Raw genomic sequence first — 24680 nt, forward strand, 5'->3', positions numbered from 1 at the left:
CAGGTATTTGAAAAGTGACTTTTGAAATAAATACATTTGGGAGAACTACACTAGCAAACATTTCTAACTTATCTTTTCATACTAAAGGCTTTGAAATGTTTGAGCAAAATATAACAAAACTAGTTTAACTTTATTTCATAACACCTTTTTTCATAATAAACTTTCATCGTCTAGGCCTGAAAGCTTAATGTTTTCCCTGGAAGAAAATACAAAGATGTCTTTGCATCAAAAGTATGAAGCAGATGTATCCTTCAGACAGAACTTCCTCCACCAGCCTGCTGCCCATTTATTTAATTTTCCTATGAAACTTAAATTAAAACCTATTAATTCAACCATTACGGTAAATTTTATGTGTCCGATTTAATAAATGAGAGTACTATGCTCATTAAAAAATACTTGTATATAATAACAGGTCTCAGAAAAAATATTAGAAATCAATGTGGGGAAATGGTAGCAGGCAGGAAAGGCAAAGATTTCTTTAATAACAGGTTTTCCAAATGAAGTTGCTTAAAAGAAAAATCAATACAGCTCTCTGATCATTAGGATGATAAATTTAAAGCTAATTTGTTTCAGAGCAATCCCTAAGACAGCTGATCTTCATAAACTTGAGAAGAGAAACGGAATCAAGTTTTTAGAAGAATAAACAAAAAAGGTTCTGGCTTAAAGCATACTCATGAAATTCATATCTCCAGATTTATAGAAGTTTAATTGACAATTTAAAATTGTCTGTATTTAAGATATACAACTTGATGATTTGATAAATGTATACATTGTGAAATAATAGCCACAATCAAGCTAATGAACATATCCATTACCTCACATAGTAACCACCTTTTCCTTACATTTTTCATAGTGTATATACATAGTAGAAATATACATGGATAATCACAGTTGTAAGAATGCTTTCTTTTTAAAGGGCATAGAGATTATTCAGAAATAAACACTTCTAAAGTGTAAAATGTGTTTGAGAACTTGGTTAACCTACAGTCAAATACACATATTATGCAAACATATATACAGAAGGTGTCCACGTGCATGGTGTACATACACATGTGATAAGAATGCACTGATATCATAAACAAAATAATAAGGGGATGTCAGGGAATGAATACTTTAATTTCAAATTCTGTCTCTGTGCTAGCCTCTGCATCCCTCAGTCTGACTCCTAATTTAGCTTCTTCCAATCATCCTATACTCCTGTTCCCAGTTACATCTGAAAGCTTTTAAGTCAGGGAATTTTCTCTGTTGACTTGCATTTCCTGGCCAGCAAAATCTATTTGGCAAAAGGTTGTGTGGAAACAGGTAAGACACTGTGAAAAATGTCCTCAGTAGGGGTATATCAAGATAGTACTTTAAGCCACAGTACATAAATTCCAAGAATACCATTGCCGGAATAATAGTTTAACATCTAAATGAGGAAACATACGAAATAATGCAAGACATTTAAAATAATTTTTAAAATGCTCTCCCTAATGTTGTTCCAAAAAATTAATCAAATAGGCAAATGTGCACACATGTATTAGTAACTCCTTTGTATGCTTTTGAAAAACACATTATTCCTGTAAGCACACTGCAGAGCTCTTTTCGGAAATACTGTTATACGTGCAATTCAGAAGGTCTCACATTACAGAAGAATTTGCAAGTTTGCTGGGCGCCTGCTCAACAGCCCCCCAGATCATTTCTATTAGGTGCTAACACCGCAAAGCCTTTGCAAGCAAAAAGGAGGATTGGCAGGTGGCATCATTTGGAATTGAGCATGAAACTATTTGCTATATCTCATTTTTTTCACACTGAAGTAAAAATATATATATTTTTAGCCAGTAAATTTTTTAATATCTATCTTACTGTTTTTCTATTCCCTTTCTTGAGGAGAGTTCAGAGATTAAAAACAAAACAAAAAACAAACAAAAAAAAAAGTCTGGGAGTTCCCGTCGTGTCGCAGTGGTTAACGAATCCGACTAGGAACCATGAGGTTGCGGGTTCGGTCCCTGCCCTTGCTCAGTGGGTTAACGATCCGGCGGCGTTGCCGTGAGCTGTGGTGTAGGTTGCAGACGCGGCTCGGATCCCGCGTTGCTGTGGCTCTGGTGTAGGCTGGTGGCTACAGCTCCGATTCAACCCCTAGCCTGGGAACCTCCATATGCCACGAGAGCGGCCCAAAGAAATAGTAAAAAGACAAAAAACAAAACAAAACAAAAAAAGTCTGGTTTTAAAGGTGTAAAAGTTTACCCAGTTTTCATGCATCTAGATAAATGGCACCATAGGAGAATATCTGTAAATTCAGTATCAAGCCATTTCGGGGGAAAAAGTCTATTTGTGTATTTCAGGCTTTATGGCAATTTAACTTGAGAACTTGGATATTTGAGATATAAAATACATCTAGTCTTCTATTTCTAATAAATGTTAACCATTTTAACAGGGTTTCCAGTAGCTTGATAAAGAATTTGCTGCTATTTTTAAAGAGTTACAACTAGATTTTGTATTTAAAGTACAAAATAAACACACACTATATTAATTCATTATTCTACAAGGTTTGTAGAATAACAATGACACTACCTATATAGCATAAGAATTAAAATCACTTTTGCATGGTAGATAAATTTCAAAAAAATGGGTTTAATTACATTTTATGAGCGATTTGCAAATAACATGGTAATATATCAGATTTCTACTAAAGCTCTTTGATTTCTTAGCCACTGCCTTAAGACTAGAAAATGTTTATAACCAGAAATCTAGATTAGTCATGCAGTTTAGATAATCTAGATATTGCATAGAGAAAACCAAATAAAATTCCATACTCAAAGCCACAAATTGTTAACACACCAAATAAAGAATAACTTTTAGTGAATCTTTGACAGAAGTTCTACCTGTACATAGATACCATGGAAGAAAGGAAGAAATTGTTTAAGAATAAAGCGTAGAGACACAGCAGCCCCACCCCCACCTATCCGCAGAAATTCCTTCCAAGCTGATAGGCGATGCCCAAAACTGAAAACGCGAATTTACCCAACCCTCCATATACTATGTTTTTTACTGTACAGACATACCTGTGAGAAATTTTAACTTATAAATTAGGCACAGTAAGAAAGTGACAACAATAATTAATCATCGAATAGAACAATTAGAACAATACACTGTAATAAAAGTTATGTGAATGTGGCCTCTCAAACTCTCTTATTAAACGTTAATGCCCTTTCCATCTTCACTTACCACTTACTGCGCTCTGTAGCTGCAAATTCTTCAGATTGAGGTGCAACAGAAAAATCAGCACAAATTTTTGCCCTTCGTCACAATTTCACAGATTCAGCCTCACGGTAGATCTGAGCAACCTCAGTGAAAGTTTTGTCCTCTCCTCGTTAAGCTAAGAGCTTTCACCTTTCACTTAAAAGAAGCATTTCTTGGCTTCTCTTGGCGAGTTCAAATTGCCGGGATCCCTACTTTCTGGCTTTTGGGGCCGTAAAACAATGTTTCCCTGCACAAAAGCACTGAAGCGGCTACAGGTGACTAACAGTTGGGATACTCAGAGCGATTCACGTCCTGGGCAGGACCACGCGAGATTTGATCACTATTCTGAACGGCAATTTAAAACTCATGCATTGTTTATTTCTGGAATTTTCCACTTGATGTTTTCAGATCCTTGTTGATCATGGGTAATTGGAATTGAAGGTAAGGAGGCATACTGTAATAAGATGATTTATTAACCAAATGTTAGCAGCATTGTGGACTTCTTACTGTGCTAAGCTATTGCTTCAAGTATGTCCCAAATTTACCAGTGAAGTTACTACACTGTGAACCATATGTGGCATAAGGTAGTAAGTGGCTGTGGAAGAGCAGATCTTGTAATCTACATATAAAATTTAACAAACCTTTCTTTAAAGGCAAACAAGCAATTTGACTTCATATTTTACAGTTTTAGAACTAAAATCCCATTCTATAAGATGGCACTTCCTTGATTTTACTTTATCCATCTAGATGAGCAAAGTTCCTGCTTTATAAGAAAACTGTTCTGGGTAACTAGTCCTATATACACCAGTGGCCTTAACCTACACTCCTAAGAATGTAGGTACATCAGAGTGTATGGGTGGGTGCAAGCAGCAGTGAGGCATAACTGTTTTCAAAAGAACAAGGCCTGGTTCTTTGCTTCTTTTTTTTTCTTTCTTTCTTTCTTTTTTTTTTTTTTTTTTTTTTTTATGAAATTCGTTTTCTGTGCTAATCTGCTGCTGGGTTTGTGCATGAGAGCCTTATTAGTGTTAGAAAAAGCAGTCCACCTCTGCATAATATAGTTTTCCTTTAAGCAGCATAACTTTGAGAGCAGTCACAGCCTTTCAAATGGACAGTTTGTACATCAGCTTCATTTGATAAAATAGATCTTAGAGTACTCAGCAGGTACAGCTATTAATTAATCAAGGTTTATGTTGCCAAGTAAATCTCTCTCTGCCTGAATTATCAGTCATAATGTATTAGCCTCACTGAAATCTTACCCTTATACTTAATTTTATATAATGCTGTATTGACAACAATAATTTAAATAAGTAAAATTTTGAAAACCCCAATAACAAAGTAGCCCATTTAAAGATGAGATATTTTTTAGCTGACCTATGATTATTCCTTGTTTTCAATTATAACTTTAACCAAGTAGAAGGAGAATTTATTGAGGGAATCCTGAATATCGATTTTATTCATAATTCAAAGTTTCTTACAAAGTTTAATCAATAAGACTACTGGGCAAGAGAGACTTTCCAAATCATGCCTAGTAATATAACACTAAGATTAGATTCTTTATTTGAATTTTCAATTCTTCCATTGGTTTAGACATTTCACAGTGATCTATTGATCCACACCAAATACCTCTCATTATAAATTAACCAACCAAATGCAGACTCTGTCAGTTCTGAACTGTGTGTTAATAGATCACTAACTTTGTATCCTAGCTTCATGTATATAAGTTTCCAGAACACTCAACACAGAGCTGAACTGAAGGAGAAGTCAAGGGGAGATTATGTAAAATGTGCATTTTTCTGCATGTGCATGCATTCTGACTGCATTTGAAAAGAACAAACTAAATGATCCTTTCCCATTTCCCAAACTAATGATCATTTTTCAATGATCCTTTCCCATTTTGTACAGTATATAGCTTGTTCACATCATTAGAATAATTAAGAGGTGAGTATGAGGTATGAAATGATAATGCATCTTATTTGTTTGGCCTTTAACATTTCAGGGTACTTTCAGTTCAGTTATCTCGGGGCACCCATAGCACATTTCTGTAAGATTTTAGGACAGTTATTATTTTTTGTTTGTTTGTTTTGTTTTGTTGTTTTTTTTTTGTCTTTTTGCTATTTCTTGGGCCGCTCCCACAGCATATGGAGGTTCCCAGGCTAGGGGTCCAATCGGAGCTGTAGCCACCGGCCTACGCCAGAGCTACAGCAATACGGGATCCGAGCCGCGTCTGCAACCTACACCACAGCTCACGGCAACGCCGGATCATTAACCCACTGAGCAAGCGCAGGGACCGAACCCGCGACCTCATGGTTCCTAGTCGGATTCGTTAACCACTGCGCCACTACAGGAACTCCTAGGACAGTTATTATTATACCAGTTATTATTATTATTTCCCTTACATATAAAAATATAACCATAAAAAGAAACCGAAAAAGTGTTGCCCTCTTGGAAGTCATATAGATGGTAGCAAAGCCAAGGATTCTTTTAAAGTGATTATCTAATTTTGTTAGATTCAAGAAGATACTAGGCAGTCTTCTTAAGGGACCAATGAGATGAATATCCTCATATTTCCTTCTACCCAATTTCCTTTACTCATTCTTATGAAGAGAGAAGGTAAGTGAACAGTAGTACAGACCAGCATACATTACAGGACTGCTGCCAAGTGCTAGCTAATGGATTTTGTGAACATATTTTGAAAACTGTTACTTGGTACATAAATATGAGTAATTGATCTAGAGGCAGCATATGTTTTGGTTAGAGGCATAGACTGAATGGTTTCAAACCTCTTCCGTGATGTCTAGCTCTGTGACCTCATATAAAGGATTGAGGGATAATAAAATACTTAGTTTTTACATTGTTAGGATGATACAATAAGCTGACATTTTAAGATTATTTAGAGAGTGTATCTTACATGTTGGTGATATTTGGCAAAAAAAAAAAATACTTTTTTTTTTTTTTTTTTTTTTTTTTTGTACTCATCTTGGAGAGCACACAAATGGAATTAGAAAGTGATAGAGTTTAGTTCCCATTGTGGTTCAGTGGAAACAAATCCAACCAGTATCTGTGAGGATGAAGGTTTGATCTCTGGCCTCACTCAGTGGGTCATGGATCTGGCATTTCCCTGAACTGTGGTACAGGTCGCAGATGTGGCTCAGATCCTGCATTGCTATGGCTGTGGCTATGGCTGGCAGCTGTAGCTCTGATTCAGCCCCTAGCCTGGGAACTTCCATGTGCTGTGTGTATGGCCTTAAAAAGCAAAAAAAAAAAAAAAAAAAAAATTAAAAAGTTAATTAATTAATTAATTAAATAAAAATTGGTTTAAAAAAGTGATAAAAGTTGAAATACATATTCTGTTTGAACAATTATGACTATTATCCCCATAATAATTTTAATAGTAATAATGTCTACAATGTATTAAACATCTACTAGTAGTCTAGTAGTACTATTTACTACATCTGCTAGTAATATTTACTACACTCTTATCTTTTGTTTAACTTCACTATAGTCCTTTATATAGAGCTTATTTTCCCATTTTAAAAACATAGAAACTAATCCCAGTAAATAGTAGAGGTAAGACTGCCCCTTATCTGGGATGCTTTGTGTAAATTATTTATTGTTTGAAAGCTGGATGAACTAAATGACAACTTGGAGTGCGTCCTATCTCATGACTTTGTGTGGTGCTGGGATTGCTGCATCCTGAGCCAGGCTGTCAGACAGTCCAAGCACAGCCTCAGAAGATCATAATAACTCCAACAAGTGCTGCTATAATAAGACTTGAAAGTAGCACTTAATGTTTCCTGGATCGCATGCCAGAAAATCTGTCACTTTGAATATCACTGTCTGCCATTACAAAGAAAGTTGGACAACTTTGTCCAGATGTACTGTGTTTATCAGAAAGTTGTGAGCCACTTTTGAAGACTGTATGTAAAGGAAGAAACAGTCAGTGAGGGTGGGGCAATGAATAAATGGGAGTCAACTGAACATGCCTCAAATATTTAAAAAATGATTCAGAGAAAAGCAACAGAAAGATAGTAAGTATTCTAGTGTGGAGGATGGGCCAAAGACATTCTAGAGGAAAAAGAAAGGAAGATTATAATAAATTAAGAAGAGAGTGTAAAGGAGGCAGTTAACATCTCTCAACAGAGACCAAGAAAAGACGGACAAATGGAGAGAAAGGAGCTCTGAAAATCTTATGGATTTACCCAGAAATGCACAAGAAAGAAGAAAGGAAGCAGAGCGATGAGTTAAAGAGTTATACAGTTAACTTGCATTCAATTAAAAATTATCAGGATATTTAATTTTTCACCTGCTTCTTTAATTCTAATATAGATAATTGTTTATTCTGGGATGTTCTGTTAAGAATTACTTTTTTAAAAAGCCTACTGTAGTTGCTCTGTGGTGAACACAGCATCGTCTCTTCAGAAGTAAGGTAGTTATTTCCCCCACCATCAGGGTAGTGGCTTCTGAAGACTCGAGATACTGAGACCAAAAGGGAGCTGCCTCATCCACGCTCCCACACTCCCTATCAGGCAACCCAAACCATTTATCATTTACCGCTGTGTGTCACATGTAGAAAGGCCTAGCTCTCTGACCCCAGTTCAGGGCAATCCCAAAGGGCCATCTACCTCAGCCTTAGAATATCCTCAGATTGGCTTCCCTGTGGATTGGATCACAGTTCAACCTCTCCTTCTGCCCAGTTCAGCTTCCTTCCTTCCTTTAAGAAGGTTCCTAAGAGCAGCACTCTCCAACAGTGCCCCTGCATTCAAATCTCCATTCCAGAAACTAAGACACTCTCAATAGTGTAGCTGTTAGACTTTATTTATTTATTTTTTGTCTTTTGTCCTTTTTTATAAGGGCCACGCCCATGGCTTATGGAGGTTCCCAGGCTAGGGGTCTAATTGGAGCTGTTGCTGCTGGCCTACACCACAGCCACAGCAATGCAGGATCCGATCCATGTCTGCAACCTACACCACAGCTTATGGCAACCCCAGATCTTTAACCCACTGAGCAAGGCCAGGGATTGAACCTGCAACCTCATGGTTCCTAGTTGGATTCGTTAGCCACTGCGCCATGACAGGAACTGCATGTAGTGGTTAGATTTTTTAATGCTCAACTCATGAAAACCTGAGTTCAATTATCAGCTCACTTAGAATCTGTGTGATCTTAGACAATTTCTTCACTAAAAAGAGAGACTATTAGCCCCTACTGATAGTGTTGTGAAGATTAAATAGCATAATGCATATGTGTACAACATGAATCCTTAAATAACCCTGAATATTTAATAACTATTAGCTGGAATTGTAACGTTAATATAAGCTGTACTTCTCTAAATCCACATACGTGTTTTTTTTTTTTTTTTTTTTTTTTTTTTTAAAAAAAAGCTATACCGCAGACATTTGCTCTCCTAGATAAACAACACCAGTCAATTATTGGTATGCCCAAAGCTGAAGCAATAGTGGCCAGAATTTACTTCCAGAGAAATTGCGTGAGTCCTTGACATCATTTTACAGATGAAAACTTTGCAACAACCAACAAGTTGAACAACTAGTGTGATGATGACTTTATATTTTCCTTCCCATAGATTTTGTTACAATTTAATAAGAGATCTTGTTTATAGGAGTGCAAATATTTTCAACCAGTGAAAGGCCTTTAGACATGTAAAGGATTGGCTGAAAATAAAAGTGAAAACTGCATTAAGCAATTTGCATGGTTTTTACATATCAAGCAATAGTACTTCACGAAAACACACTATAGAATAAAACTATATACTACAGAAAAATTATTTCTAGTGGTTTAAGAGCATTCAACTCACTTCTAATTTATCTGAATACCTTTAATTTAATTATCCTAACCCCCAAGATGTTGGTGGGACTTGAAGCCATGCCAAAACATACTCATTCCTGTTTTGGCTGTTTTATTTCAAATATCCTTTACAGTCAGTTTCAGATCTTGGGGGTCCAGCTGAGTAAGAGAAGAAGCTAGAGAAATACCACAAGCATGAGAGGAATGCTTACAAAATGTCATTTTGTAATGACATTGTTACTGGGCTAGGCAACTAGTTTTGTTGCCTTTATGCTCTAAAAATATATTTGATATCAAAGCATTAAATAATCTTTAAGAAATTTTGCCTGATTTCAAAATGTCATTCATCCCATCAAATGTATTTTCAGAACAAAAATCATTTTTGCTAAATTAATATTATTTGAGAAGAGAGTGTTTCAATTGAATATAGGTTATCTACTCCTAATCTGTACTTTTAGATTCCCAAAATAGGATATTTATGTTTACAACTTCAACTTCAGAATAATGAGTACAAAAATATTTACACATGGAATGACTGGAATATTCCACAAGACCCTAGAAACATAAAACAATATGACACTATCCTAACCTTCTAAAACAGTGTTATTGCATTTATTTAAGAAAAAATAACATTTTAAGGCAACATGTGTGTGTTAAATATGTAGAGCAAAACATAAAATGTACCATGAGAGAAAACAAATTAAAGACTTGATTGCTAAAATCCAGGGATGTCAAGGAAAGTTTCTTGGAGGAAAACACAGATTTATGTGTTTTAAATTCAACCACAGATGAAGAACTGAAATTTCCATCATCAATTCCTAATACTGATTGAATGACTCTTACAATTGCAAGTTGAACTTCTGCATATTAGGTTATATCTTTGTCTTTCAAATGGGTTTGAAGCTGTTAAAAAATGAAGTAACACAATTTTCTGAACAAGAGTTTAAAAACGTGTATGTGTTTGAAAGATCCTTTTTTTTTTTTTTTTGGCAAGAAGCTATGAAATCAGGTAACATTGCTCTGTATCTTCAGAGTAGTGGTTTGGGTAATGTCTGCTTTTATAAGCAAAACAGTATTGGCTGCTAGAAGATTTTGACTAATCCAAACATCCTTTAATTCTGCTAGACTTGATGAAATGGTTGCTAGTATCGACAGTGATATTTATTAAAAAATTGAAAATTTCTCCATTCAGTATATTTTTTATCTAACAATGTGTAATTTAGCTTTCTTAATTTTCAGAGAAAAATAAGTCAGCCTCTCTGAATGTATGTCCAGAACTACCAAGATGACAGAATTGGATGTGCAGAGACAGAATGTAGTTATGAAAGCAGTTAAACAAATAGAGATTGTTTCCATCATCCTTGCTTTTCATATGGAATTTTTCTATAGCTACAAAATGGCAGGTTTATAAACTGAATCAATGAGTTATTTTTTATGATAATATACAAAACTCCTAGGAGGTCATACATTAATTGTACCCCTATCTGTTGCATTTACTAAAAGTCCTTTCAAGATTCCTTCTCTACCTCTGTGTGTGTGGGATGGAATTTAAAGACAGTGAGCTATTTCAAATCCATTGGAAACATAAAGTTGCATGGTAAATGAAGTCATAGGAGAACAGCTGCTGTTTAAGTAAAAGCTCAGTCTCTGCCATGTGCTTAGAGGCTATTGTCTTTTTTCTTAATTCATGTTTTCAAATTTTAATTTATTAGTCATCAGTACAGCTAGTGATTTTGCTATAAGGACATCCAAAGCAGAATTAGAGAACTTCCAGTGTGGGGGTCCCCCTGGAACTCCAGGGTTGTTATGACGATAATTTTAGTTGAAGACATTTGAGATTAAACAGAGGAAGAAAGAAGCCTTCTCAGAGCTTTCCTTACCTGACTAAAAGCGGCGACTTCTGCAAAATGAAGCTGTCTCATTACTCTGGAGAGGGACCAAGGGTAAACATACCATAAATCTTCTCTGTGGGAAAAGACCAGTCGCACTTATGTAAACAAACGTTACCACAAACTTTTTAATATCATCTATTAGTTTTCAGTTTTCCTGAAAACCCATTAGCCTTCCCTAAATACTCCTAGCATTCCTCTTCTAGGCTTTTCTTCTCTCCCTACTAATTTCATGACAACCACTTTGTGATCTAGCTACTACTTTTTTTTTTTTTTCAATGTTACTCAGTGAATTTTATTACATTTGTAGTTGTGGAAATGCTGTAAAGTTTGGTCATGATGATCATTGAGCTAGCTCCTTTTATCAGCCCTTTCATGCATATGCATACTTTTTTTTTCTGTTAATTTGCCTTTTGTCAATTTAATTCACAGGCTCACATTCACTAACCTAAGAGGGTAGAAGATAGTTTTTTTAATCTTCCATATAATAACAATCAAGGCACATAACACTTTAAATATCAGTTACAATAAGTTGATTCACATATCAGGACCCACAAAATGGAGGCTGTCACATAGGCTTGGCCCACATCACACATCAAAACCCAAGGCAGCCTGCAGTTATAGAAAACACCTGTCAAGGAAAGCTAACATAAATCAATCATAACCCTCCACCCAGCTTTGGCTAACTTCTTTTCCCCTGAAAAATAGGACCTGTTAGCTTTCTAAGGAAATCCCGGAGTTCCTTATGTGGCTCAGTGGGATTGGCTGTGTCACTTCAGCGCCAGGAAATGGGTTTGATCCCCAGTCCGGCACAGTGAGTAAGAGGATATGCTGTTGCTGCACCTATGGCCCAGATAAAAAAAGAAAAAAGGAAATCCCTGACCTCATGGCTAATTGTCCCTAGTTTCTGCATTGCCTCTTCTAAGCTTTATAAAATCTGTTCTAGCCCAAAAGTCCTGGGGAGGAGGGCACCACTGCTTGTGAGCCACTGTACTCCCCAATCCATGGATTGTTTTTTTCATTCAATAAAAGTCACTTGACAATTTTGGTGACAAGATGAAATCTGGAGGCAGCTACTGAAGGTGGGGGTGGTGGAGATGGCTTCTCCATGCAGGTGAAGGTGCTCAAAGAGCCATTTTGGTTTTCTATCCACCTGCTCTCCAGAATTTCAACTAAGCTTCTCTCAGCCAGAGCTCTGCTTATCTTGCACTCTGAGCCCTTTAAGTGTGTCTTCATCCTTCCAGGTGGCGAATTGAGGTTTAAGTTCTAGGTTTTTCTGTGTAAGGCCTACTTGGGCACACATTTGAGTTTGTGGCCAACCTTGTTTACAAGGTAATGCTTCCTGGAGGACCTGAAAGACCTTAAGAACTGTGCATGGGCAGGCAGAAATAGTAAATCTGGTGGAATTTGAAAGGATCAACAAAGTAAAATATAGGAACCCCTCAAATCTAAGAAACCGAGGTGGTAGAAGTGAGGGGATGCATGAAGCCTCAGGTCCTAAGTCCAGAGCATAAAGCACTGGGGGTCTTGAGGAAATAAATTAAGAAATTCAAAGTGTTGTGACCAATGGCACGTCAAGATGTAAGTAGGCACAAGTGGGACTATTAAAACCATTAAGATGTCACCACTATAAAGAAATCTTCTCCTTAAAGAATAACAGATCTATTGGTAATAAGAATCTCAGGAAGCCAAAACTGCAAAATTGGTTTGCACAGTGGAACACTTAAAAGCTGTTATAGTGCTTGCCGTTTTGTCATTTGACAGATATAAAGGATATTAAAAAATTAACTTAGCTTGAGAAAGAGCCAAAGCCATTCATGAATTTCACATTTTTGGTATCCTTTAAGGAAGGTAATCCTAATAATCAAGATTATATACCAAAATAAAAGCATCCCTTCCAACTTCCATGAAACAAAGGCTTATCCATATAATTCTAGATTCTTTAAAGAAGAAAAAATAGTATTTAGACTGGGGATGTATTTCTTAGTCTCTTTCTTTCTCTCTCTCTCTCTCTTTTTGGCTGTGTCCACAGCATGCAGAAGTTCCTGTTCCAGGGATCAAACTCGAGCCACACCAGTGCCAATGCTGAGTCAATGCCTTAACTGGGGAACTCCTTAGTCTTTATTTTCTATATAACCTTCAGAAAGATAAAAATAAGATAGAATACATTTCTCAAGTCTTGTTCAAATTAGCAAATTGAATTTGAAAAGAAAAATTCCAATATGTTAAAAGCTTAATTTGTTGAAGTTTTAATAATAATAATACTATAATAATAATACTAATAATATTGTATTATGTTTATTTCAAGTATATTCTTATATCTTTAGGTACTGCAGCACTTAAAATTTGTCTTATTTAATGTATGAGTACATATACATGCAATATTAATATGGTCTCTATCATCAAAAACAAAATGCTGTTTCTAAAGAACATTATTCTACATCCCATGGCATTTTTTATTTTAATTTCCTAGTATCAAAAATTTTACTGCACTCACAGCATGAGAATTTCAGCTTAAAAAAAAAAAAAAAGAAAATTTCATGCTAAAGGGTTTTGTCCTTTACCAAGAATCGAAATGTTTTAAGAATTGACCTAACAGAGAAATTCATGAAAAGAAGATGCTTTCAAAGGCTTTCTTCTCAAAGAAAATACATGGTTGTAAATAGATGGGCAGAAATGGCAGGGACTTGACAACTGCCTAAGGTTGCTTGAAAAGGCAAGCAACTCCTTAAAGAATCATGGTATACATGGCCCACGTGGCAAGATTCCTGGTCCAGCTGCTACAAAGCTGCTGTTTTTCCAGGGTTTGGTTTGGCTTCACTTTTCCATAGCTGCCTCAGATGCACTGGAAAACCAGCGACTAATCAGTACCAGGATCCTTGTTTTCTGTGAGCATCAAAGAAGAAATGTGAAGTTGGATAACAGGGGATATCTTAGGAATTTCGCAAAAAATGCATAGAGTGTTAACTACTCTGAACATATTTTATGAACAGGATAATTACTAAAGAGAATAATTTTTTTTTACACTGTTGAACAGTAAGGATATGATTTGCAAGTATATAACTGAAGTGTAGATTATCTCAATGGGTCTTAAAGTTAATCATCTGAAAATGTAGATGAATTCACAAAAGGGAAAATGTAAATTATGATTAATGGACAGTCACTCAGAATAACACTGTTCATTAAATTCAAACTTTGATTTCAATGAAAAGATTTCATATTTTAGCAACATAGATATTAAATGAGAGTTTTTAAAAATAGCATGTACATCCTCTTTCATTAATTTGTAAGGGTAATTTCAGCTAGTTTTACAGAAAATAAGGCTACCAGGTAATAAGTAGTTATGAGGAAGGATTTTTGTCATCGTGTTTCACTTATACAAATTATACCTAATCCAAGTTTTTACATGAAATTATATTGATAAGTTAAATATAGATAGAAACATTAATGTTAAAACGTTATTCTTTGGCTTTGCTGGGCTTTTGGATCTAGGTTAAGCATCAACTTATGAAAAACTTAACTAGAGCTTGGATATTATCATCTAAGCATCTCAAAGCACTGAGTTTCTTGATTTTAAACAATTATTCTATATTTTGTTATCCTGGTTTGTTAGGATTGCTAGGCAAACTCAGTTGTGAATACACCATATGGATGGTCTCTCAATATCAACTGCACTTTGATAGAAAATTTAAATTTAACATATACCACATTGAAGTATCTGATTCTTAAACTCAAAAAGATTAAAAAAAAACATTGAAAGGTGGATTTTATTTATAATATGTAAATGTAAGGGAGGGAAATGATAAAGATGAAGGAGGAAAGGAATGACAGAAAAGAGAGAGAGAGTAGCATAGAAAAAAAGGCAGGAGGGAGAGGAGGAAGGAGGCAGAGCACTGGAAGGAAAATATCTGGGTATTTGAGGAAATTGTTGAAATAATTTTTTTAGGGTATTTTCTTAATTTTTCAATATGTTAGCATATTAAAAAGGGAAAAATCTAAGACTTAAAAGCAAAATTAGGTAGTTTAGCAACATCCTGCCTCATTAAGGGGCTAAACTCTACCCTATGTGTTCCTATTATAAAGAATTAATACAGGAGTTCCTATCGTGGCTCAGTGGAAACAAATCTGACTAGCATCCATTAGGACACAGGTTCAATCCCTGGACTCACTCAGTGGGTTAAGGATCTGGCATTGCAGTGAGTTGTGGTGTAGGTCTTAGACACAGCTGAGATCTGGCGTTGCTGTTGCTGTGGAGTAGGTCTACTACAGCTCTGATTTGACTCCTAGCTTGGGAAACTCCATATGCCGCAGGTGCGGCACTAAAAAGCCAAAAATAAATAAATAAATAAATAAATAAAAAAATATTAATACAAACAAATACCAGGATTTTCTATACATAACAGAAGAGAGAAACAGCTACTATGAAATTCAGCCATCCTTGTTGGTAAACATGTAATTGCTCTGGAACCTCCTGAGAACCTGGACATTATTGATTCAACATCCAATCATAGTCAACTCCTTCTGTCCCTAACAGACCTCCAGAGACTTGATTACTTGTCTTTATCTGCCAAATGTCTCTGCCTTTATATAGTTTCATGTCTCAGTCCCTCCCGACTGGTTTGTCAAGTGCCATCCAGGCTATGTGAAAATATTTTATGAAAGCCAAGATGTCTCATATAAATTTTATCTCGGCAGGATTTTTCCAAGAAATAAAACAATTGATATCAGTGACAGCATTCAAGACTGAAGGCTGACCAGATCAAATATTTAAAACTGAATGTTCACATATGACTTATAGCTGTGATAAACATATGTCTGGGAATTACTAATTAATTCTCAAAGTCAAATATTCTGCTCTGTTGTCCCCATAAATGTCTATGCTCAATAATCAAAATGTGGTAACTCTTCTTATATCCTACAGAGCTCTAAGCTAGGTGATGATATGAATGTGGAAAGTAATAGAAAATAAGACAAAATGATAAAAGAAGATAAAAATAAAACAGAATAGAAACTACCTGAAAGGCATAGAGGAAATACATTATTACCAGTCATAAGAGATTTTCTGATTAATACAATTTTATCTATGACTTTGACTTTAGGTGTGCTTCTAGTTAAGATAAAAAAAATTAAAACAAATTGGTTTACAGTTTTCATTTTATTTAATTCTTGTGGAAAGTCATATTGTTTGGGTTCTCACATCAGAAAATATTTCACTGCAGATTTATTAAAGACAGAATTGTTTTACAAATTGACATTTTAAAATATAGAACTGCTATAAATGCTAAAGGCATAACAACATTGAAGATATTTCTTTTTCTTTTTTTATTTATTTTCCCACTGTACAGCAAGGGGATCAAGTTATCCTTACATGTATACATTACAATTACATTTTTTTTCCCCACCCTTTGTTCTGTTGCAACATGAGTATCTAGACTTTCTACATGTAGGACTTGCGACCATTTAGTTTACATATTTTCCTTCCTGGAGATCTAATTTAATATAGAGACAAAATGTGATATTGTAATATAGAGAAATGGATGTCTACCATGCCCATTAGATAACCTCTAAATATTAATTTTCTTCAAATATCAAATGCCTTTCTTTGACAGAAGCTTGATTATGCTCAATTCATGATCCCAGACTTGAAAGTGCCCCTCATATACATACTTGCTGCTGCTGTATCAAAATAAACGCTCTATAAATATTAGCAAAATCTGAGGCTGAAGCAGTCCAATACAGCGATCGTCGGCCTATGGGCCTCAGGGGGTTTGAGTCAAATAAAGCTAAAAGAAAGGATTTTGTTAACCTATTCTAGTCTTTTAGAGAACGAAAACACACCTAGCCACTCTCCATTAGTCTCTAAATCCACATTTTAGTAATGTCCTTTGTTATATTGGAAATAAATTACGGATGAAATCAAGGCTGACACTGAGGGTTCGAATTAAAGTTTTCATGGTTAATTAAAGTCTGCATTGCTCAGTAACAGTTAGGTGCTTTAACATTATAAGGATGTGAGATTTGGCAGAAACAGCTCCTCATTGTTATTTCAACCGAGAGACTGGCTAGGACCTAAACTTGATGATTAGCGCTGATTTTTGTATATGTTAGATAAATGCCCTTTATCAAATATATCTTTTGCAAATATATTCTCCCATTCTGTGGCTTGTCTTCAAATTCTCTAGAAGCAGCAGATGATTATCAGCTTGATAATTATGACCAAGAATCTAATATTAAATTTTTAAAATATAGCTCTTTCACTATTCTAAACTTTAATTTTTAGTATTATTTCCCAGTATCAGGGGTCAATCCTTGTATATATGTACCTTGAGAGAAGGTTGTTTTAGAGTCCTTGTTGATATTTAGAAAACTCAAATCTGTTTTTATTATCTCAAGAATGGTTTATGGATGAGATAAAATTAAATGCAATTTGGATAAATCCTCTTGCTTATTTTTCTCAAATAGTTTACATTCCTTTATTTCCAAAATCTACTGTAGGGTTTTTTGATATCTTCCTCAGATATCATAACTTCTTTTCACAATTTCACACTAATTTTTCATTGATTTCTTTGATGGATTATTTTATTATTTATTACTTTTTTAAAAAAATGACTTCATTTTGCATAGCAGTTGTAAGTTTACAGCCAAATTAAGAGGACTATAAAAGGTGTCCCATGTACTCCTGGCCCCCACATATGTCTAGCCTCCCCCGTTGGGTACAACATTGACTAGAATGGAACACTTTTTAGCAAGGATGAAACTACATTGGCCCAAGATAATAACCAAAGTCCAGAGTTTACCTCAGGGTTCACACTTGGTGTTGTAAATTCTGTAAATCTTGGGGAAAAAAGTGTGACATATATCCATCATTATAATATCAAAGTGTTTTCACTGCATTAAAAACCCTCTGTGTTCTGCCTATTAATTTCTCTCTACCTCCCAGCCCTGGAAACTATTGATTTGGGGAAGGGTCTAGATAATTTTACCTTTTCCAGAATGCCATATAGTTGGAATCATACAGTATGTGGCTTTTTAAGATGACTTCTTTTACTTAGTAATATACATTTAGGGTAACTCCATATCTTCCCATGGTTTAATAGCTCTTTTCTTTTCATAGATGACTGATATTCCATTATCTGGATGTACCACAGTTTATTTATCCATTCACTTGCTCAAGTACCACTGCTGCTTCTGAATTTTGGTGATTATGAATAAAGTTGCCATAAACATCCATATATAGATTTTTGTGTTGACCTAAGTTTTCATCTTTTTTGAGTAAATACCAAGGAATATGATTGCTGGATCCATGGTAAGAGTATGTTTACATTTATAAGAAACTGCCAAACTGTTTTCCAAAGCGTGTATTCAGTTTTGCATTCCCACCAGCAATGAATGAAAGTGCCTATGCTCCACATCCTGGCTAGCACTTGGTGGTGTCAGTGTTCCAGATTTTGGCTATTCTGATAGGTTTGTAACGGTATCTCATTGCTGCTCTGATTTGCATTTACATTCTGACATATGATGAGGAGCCTTTTTGTATGCACATTTGCCATCTATGTATCTTCTTTGGTGAGGTGTCTGTTAAGGTCTTTGGCCCATTTTTATAATTAGGCTTTTGTTTTCTTCCTGTTGTGTTTTATAAGTTCTTTGGTTCTTTGCATATGTTAGATAACTGCCCTTTATCAAATACATCTTTTGCAAATATATTCTCCCAGTCTATGGCTTGTCTTCAAATTCACTATACATTGTCTTTCACACAGTGGAAGTTTATAATTTTAATGAAATCCAAGTTATCAATTATTCCTGAATGGTTCATATCTTTAGGGTTACATCTAAAACGCTCATAGTACCTAATGGCATCTAAGTTTTCTCCTTTGTTACTTTCTAGAGTTTTATAATTTTTTATTTTACATTTAGGTATCTAATTCATTTTGAGTTAATTTTTGTGCAGAGCGTAAGGTCCATGTTTACATTCATTTATTTGCTTGTGGATGTAGTTATTCCAGCACCGTTTGTTGAAAAGACTAACTTGGCTTCATTGCACTACATTTTCTCCTTGTCCAAGATAGTCCATCTTGTACCAAATCATAGTGGGAAAACTTCACGTTGTTCACTATCAAATATGAGGTTAGGTTTAGTTTTTTTATAGATTTTTTTATCAAGTTATGGATGTCCTCCTCTATTTCTAGTTTACTGAGAGTTTTTATCATTAATGGGTAGTGGATTTGGTCAAATAGTTTTTCTGCATCTACTGATAATGGTCATGGCCTATCAGTGTAATGGGTTCGTTAATTTATTTCTGAATGTTGAACAAGTTTTGCATAACTGGGATATTTCACTTGGTAGTTGTGTATAATTCTTTTTACACTTTTGTAGATTTGATTTGCTAATATTTTGTTAAGGATTTTTGTATCTATTTTCATGAAAGATACTGTTTTTTTGGTTTTCTTTTCACATAGTGGCTTTGCATGGTTTTGGTATTTGGATAACATTAGATTCATGGAATGAGAGAAAGCATTCCTTCTGCTTCTATCCTCTGAATGGGATTGTAGAGAACCAGTATAATTTCTTCCCTACAAATTTGGTAGAATTCACCAGTTCAATATATTTGAGTCTGGTAATTTCTCCTTTGGGGGATTATTAATTATTAATTAAATTTATTTAATAGATATAGACCTTCACAGATTGCCTCTTCCTCTTGCATGAGTTTTGGAAGATTGTGTCTTTCAGGAAATTGCTGTAATTTTTCTAGGTTATCAAAAATTCAGGCCTTGGATTCTTAATTGTGTAACTGTATCACCTATTTAATATCAATTATACTGCTTAGAAAATCACTTTGTTTACTTATAATTTGTTACTAACGACATGAGCAACAATAAAATGACATGCCCAATTATCTTTATTTCTTCTTTATGATTATTTTTAATTTTTTAAATTTTTATACCATTTTAAGTGTCACGCTCTAGTTACAGTTATTCAAAATATTGCCTATATTCCCTATGTTGTATAATACATCCTTTAGCCTAAAGTAGAATTCTCACCTCTCAAATGATCTAAATATTTTCATCAGCCTGTTCTTTGTTTGCAAGAAATCTAATGAGGATTCCATCTTTCAAAGTGAGCTATAAAGCCACTTAGATAATTTTCATATGAATACACTGAAAATATTAATTTTGTGTTACATATGTGAATTATGGATTACAACAATTAATGAAATAGGTCAAACTTTCTTTCTTCTGATATTAAGGCTGTTCTTTTAGAGGTCCTAAAAATATATTTGTCCATGAGGTGAACATTTAATAGGAATTTCTGGATAAGTCACTCCCTAAAATACAATGTCATTTACCCCAGCAAACTGTTTTTGTGTTCGTTTTTTATGCCCTTTAGTTTTAACCTCGACACTGCAGTAACCCCTGTTTGAAATTTTGTCTCAGACAATCACTGATAGGATGTTTTGTAAGTGTGCCTTATCATGGAGAGAGCTTGTACAATGATAAAGTTGTACCCTAACATCATATTGTTTATGATTGGGTATACATTTTGCAAATATGAACTATTCAATTATTTCCTAAATATTTATAGTTGTGATTGCTTAATCATTATCACTGTCCTGTTGGCTATAGAATCTAACCTCTGTGAATTTATTTTTTGAAATTTGTTTTAAGAATCTCTCTCTCTATATATATGTATGGCTGGGTCACTTTGCTGTACAGCAGAAATTGATGCAACACTGTAAATCAACTATGCTTTAATAATTTTTCTAATTTCCTTTAAGAAGGAAAATTATAGTGTACATTTTCTTTGATATAATTAAAAATTATGTTTGCCCTGATAAAATTAAATCCATGTTAACAAATGATGAAAGTTAGAATGCTTAAAAATGTAAAGTTTCAAAATAACATAAAACCACTAGTTGTAAAAATTCTCAATTTGTTCCAAAGTGGTTTCTGGCAAACTCTAATAGCAATTTCTATTCATCTCAAAAGAGCAGGTTGTTTGCCCTTCTAATATAACTGATGAATTACAAAATGTCTTGCGTCATGTTGCAAGGAATGCAATAAAACTGAATCTTACTTCATGCTCTATAAAGCAAAATTGGTACATTCATTTTGTATAGAGATTTTGGCCTTCCAAATTTTCACTTAATTTAGAAAGAGGAAAAGGGCAGTTATAAATTCAATATTTCACCTTAGCTATTGATATCAAATAATTCCTATCAATAAAGTTGTAAAGAACATATATTCATAATCATGTGGCATATGGAGGTTCTCAGGCTAGGGCTCTAATCAGAGCTGTAGCTGCTGGCCTATGCTACAGCAACAGGGGATCAGAGCCACGTCTGTGACCTACACCACAGCTCATGTCAACGCCAGATCCTTAACCCACTGAGTGAGGCCAGGGATTGAACTGGCATCCTCATGGATACTAGTTAGGTTCATTAACCACTGAGCCACGACGGAAACTCCAGAAAAAGGACAATTTCCTAAAAGCAAAACGGTGATAACAGCCAAAAATTATGTATTACCTAAAGAAAATTACAAAGAAAGTAATATAGAAACATGACAGGTGTAAGAACAAGAAATTATCATGTTTAAAATATTCTAATTTTGTTTCATAATGTCTTCCTAATTAAAATATATAGTTGTAAATAGAACTACCATGTGACCCAGCAAATTCCACTCCTAGGTATATATATATTTTTAAAATAGTAATTTGAAAAGATACATGAACACCAATGTTTATAGCAGTATTGCTTATAATTGCCAAGATATGGAAGCAACCTAAGTGTCCATCAACATATGAAGAGATTAGGAAGATGTGGGGAATATATATATATATATGTGTATATATGTGTGTGTGTGTGTGTGTGTGTGTGTGTATAAAACAAATATATATGTATATTATATATAATAGAATACCATTCAGCTAAAAAAAGAAAGAAATCTCACCATCTGTAGCAACATAGAAGGACCTGGAGGACATTATGCTAAATGAAATAAAGACAAATATTGTTTGACAACACCTATATGTGGAATCTAAAAAATATACCAAACTAATAACTGTAACAAAAATGAAGCAGAGTCACAGATATATAGAGCAAACTAATGGTTACCAGTGGGGAAAGGGAAGAAGGGGGCAATGTAGGGGTGGGGGAATAAGAGAGAGAAACTATTGGGTACAACAGGTTATGAGGATGTACAACACAAGGAATATAGCCAATATTTTGTATATTTACTTAGCATTATTTATTTTATAATTTTATTTTACAAATTCTTTTTCTAAAAAGTGGAACTTTTCATCAAGTAAATATTTCATCAGTTTTATTTTAAAATGTCATCCTACATCCATAAATCATCTCATAAATAAGTACATATTGTAAAGAATAAAAATATATGTTGAAGAATCAAAAATTTTATACAGAATAAAACCAGAGATTTTTAAAATTTCATAATGGTTAATAATATAATACATCTGACTGGTAGGCTAGGGGAAGGTCACGATTTATAAGCTCAGTACATATTTTCATTTTGCATATTCAGACAAAGAAATATTTAATTTGGAAATACTTGAAACATTGGAAATTGATCTCCATAACTCACCCACTTTTAGAAATATATGTGTGTATATATATATGTATATATACAAACATATACACATAGATACCTAACAATGTACATTTTATTTATAAAATGTTTCTTTGATGTTGTTCACTTTTACATTGGCTTATACAGATTTTATATGTTAAAAGAAAATGGATTCACTCAATTTCATAGTGCAGCTACAACTGGAAACAATTTTAGATAGAGTAAGCCAGAAATGCAAATTAGCAGAGTTCAAAACACATATATTTGCAAGTTACTATGTATGACTTGAGTATGTAATATATATACATATACACACACACATATATATATAGTCAGCATTTTAAAGAACCAAGCTATTAAATTACTTCTAATAAATATATTTTTAGCATTTATCCTGAAAGTTAATCACTTCAAAGTTTTATCAGTAATAAATAGATTTTTGATTGTAGTGACACAGGACTGACTGATATTTTTCTACTTTTTCTATTTCAAATGGCCAATTAAAATTGATTTTATTAATGTTTGCTTTATTATACTAGCATAATTACAAACTGATATATATTACAAAAATTGACCTAAATTTTTGAAATTGAACTAAAACACATATTTTAATTTGAAAATTCTATTACTTCTGAACACACATAACCCTGTAGATAAAATTTTATTAATTTCTCAAAACTGAAATATATAACTAAATCACTAAACTTTCAGCTAACAAAAAGATACTGATTTTTCTACACTCATTACTCTATGTTTCTTTCAGTTTACCACATATAATTACTACTTTTAATTATAGATGTTCTAATTTATTTCATATTTACTATGCTGCAAAATATTTCCTTATATTTCATCAGCTATTTTAGAAGAATGAAGTGAAACAGGAATGACAAATATCTAGATATTTCGCCACAATTTCTCCCAGCTGAGCCAGAGGAGACATTACTAATAAAGTATTGCAACTTTTCCTATTTAGCGCAGCACTGCTACAGTGCCTCTCAGTCTGTGCCTCAGCTCTGGCAGAGTTGGACCAAAGCAATAGAGCCAATCAAAGTCAGAGCCAGCACCCCACGTAGAGAACTCATTATCTAGCTCCAGAGCTTTTCCAGGTACTTCATTCCAGGATTCCTGATTTCTGTTTCAACCTTGGATGCTATTTGACAGTCAGGATCCTATTCCGGTGAACACTAAGAACTAAAGACTTTAGGCCTGCACCAGATCTAGGGCACCTTTCTCAGAATAATTACCAGCTGGAATTCCTCATCAAAAGCTATTCCTGTCTCAGTTTATACTCTTAGGATTCCTTAAGCCAACTTGAGGGCTGATATATAGGTAAATAAAAATATGAAACTAACAGCTAAGTATCTACCTTATAGTCAATATCTTCAAAACATAGTTTAGATTAATAAACCTCCGAATGTAATGCTTTCTGAAACAGTGTTTTCTAAATTTTTGAATTTCACAGATCCACACATACACACACACCTCAACATAAATAAGATAATAGAGCAGGCATTTTATCATGTGATGGTAGTTCAATAAAATTAATTAAAACTAGTCAAGCTACAAAAGTGATCACTGGAAGTGTCATAAAATAAACGGTACTTTAACTAAAAAAGAATAAAGAAAATGAGAACATCTCAAATACTGGACAACTGGAGATTAATAATGTCCTATGTAAATATTCATTTTGCTAAGAGCTGGTGAAAACTCATCTCCAGTCCACAGATGTATTTGACAGGAAAACAAAAGAAAGCCTAGGTAAGACTAATGCAAATAGCATTCACTCAGAGGAAGAAGCTTTGGGACTTCAAGGTTTCCACATGCTACTTTCTCGATTTCCTCTCTACTCCAGTTGCCACCCCACTTTGTCACAATTAAAAAAAAAAAACTAAAAGCACATTGATTTCAACTAAGTCTTCATCACCGTCACCCCTATTTAGTTTAATGTAATCAGTACAATATATAATCAATAGTTATTTCAATTACGCAACTGTTTACAAGTTATGGTTATATGTACATAAGGATAGGTGTTCAAGGTCCATTAGTAAGTCACTGGGAAAAATCTTCCCTTTTAACTTACTAATTCTTCCATCTGATACTTGTAATAATCAAAAAATCAGAGTGGCATAGCAATCCAGGCTCTTGAGATGCATACTAGACAAATCAAAAAACCTGGAGACCTCCTAAG

At 34.2% G+C, this 24680-nt stretch overlaps 1 protein-coding gene across 7 annotated transcripts in view; it reads right to left on the bottom strand.

Moving 5' to 3' along the window:
* Nucleotides 1-24680, bottom strand: part of SGCZ (sarcoglycan zeta) — a 1018982-nt gene that overhangs the window by 715777 nt on the left and 278525 nt on the right. For 3 of the 7 annotated variants that reach the window (XR_014831744.1, XM_085002708.1, XM_085002705.1), the window contains exon 1: nt 3208-3493. The gene's annotated coding sequence lies outside the window, so the exon portion shown is untranslated. 7 annotated transcript variants of the gene reach the window in all.

Source organism: Sus scrofa, chromosome 17 (genome assembly GCF_054392235.1).
Source record: "Sus scrofa isolate SSC_HxYL_T2T_F1_AM1 chromosome 17, Sscrofa_HxYL_maternal_Yorkshire_Landrace_v2.0, whole genome shotgun sequence".
NCBI lineage: Eukaryota > Metazoa > Chordata > Mammalia > Artiodactyla > Suidae > Sus > Sus scrofa.